Raw genomic sequence first — 855 nt, 5'->3', positions numbered from 1 at the left:
ACACATAAATGTATATATACTAATGGGCTTCTTTCAGTTTCCATCTACCAAGGCCACTCACAAGGCTTTGGTTGGCCTGAGGCATTCGTAGAATATACTTGCCCTATATATATATATATATATATATATATATATATGTCTTTTCCATGCTGGCATGGGTTGGACGATTTGACTGAGGACTGGTGAAACCAGATGGCTACACCAGGCTCCAGTCTGGTCTGGCAGAGTTTCTACAGCTGGATGCCCTTCCTGTCACCAACCACTCCAAGAGTGTAGTGGGTGCTTTTTATGTGCTGCAGGCACTGGAGCCAGTTTCTCTTGGTCATTCTGTAAAAATTTATTTCTTTATGCTTTGAAGAGAGCAGAAATTGAAAGAAAAGAGAAAAAGGGAGAGAAAGCAGAAAGTATAGGAAATGGATGTGTGTGTGTATGCGAGAGAGAGAGAGAGAGAGAGTGTGAGTGGAGGTGTGTGTTGTGATGATGATGTCTTTTAAGGTAGACACTCATAGAAAATGTGAAGTCGTCATTGTTGTATAAAATGTTTACAATAATTGATTTATGGAGAAAATTATAATTTAAAATTTTTGTAATTCAAATATGTCAATGAAAAGAAAGTTTAGTTGGTAGTGGAAATAGTACTGAATCTTTTGATTCTCCATATGTGAAAATTGACAACTTGGTTTTGGCATGTATAAGGAACATACATGTGCACACACACACACATAAAATCTCATATATATATATATAGATATATATTTGCTACATATAAACAAATACATAAATATATACATATACATACACACAAACACACACACACACATATATCATCATCATCATCATCGTTTAACGTCCGCT

General features: G+C 35.6%; 1 protein-coding gene across 1 annotated transcript in view; it reads left to right on the top strand.

Annotated features, from left to right (window-relative positions):
- The window catches only part of LOC106871241 (RING finger protein 207), a gene marked incomplete at its 5' end in the record, with an annotated part of 28111 nt that overhangs the window by 11512 nt on the left and 15744 nt on the right, over positions 1-855 (top strand). The gene's annotated exons all lie outside the window — the stretch shown is intronic.

This window comes from Octopus bimaculoides, chromosome 7 (assembly GCF_001194135.2).
Source record: "Octopus bimaculoides isolate UCB-OBI-ISO-001 chromosome 7, ASM119413v2, whole genome shotgun sequence".
Classification (NCBI taxonomy): domain Eukaryota; kingdom Metazoa; phylum Mollusca; class Cephalopoda; order Octopoda; family Octopodidae; genus Octopus; species Octopus bimaculoides.
The sequence above is the reverse complement of the archived record's forward strand: the minus strand, read 5'-3'. Positions and strand labels throughout refer to the sequence as shown.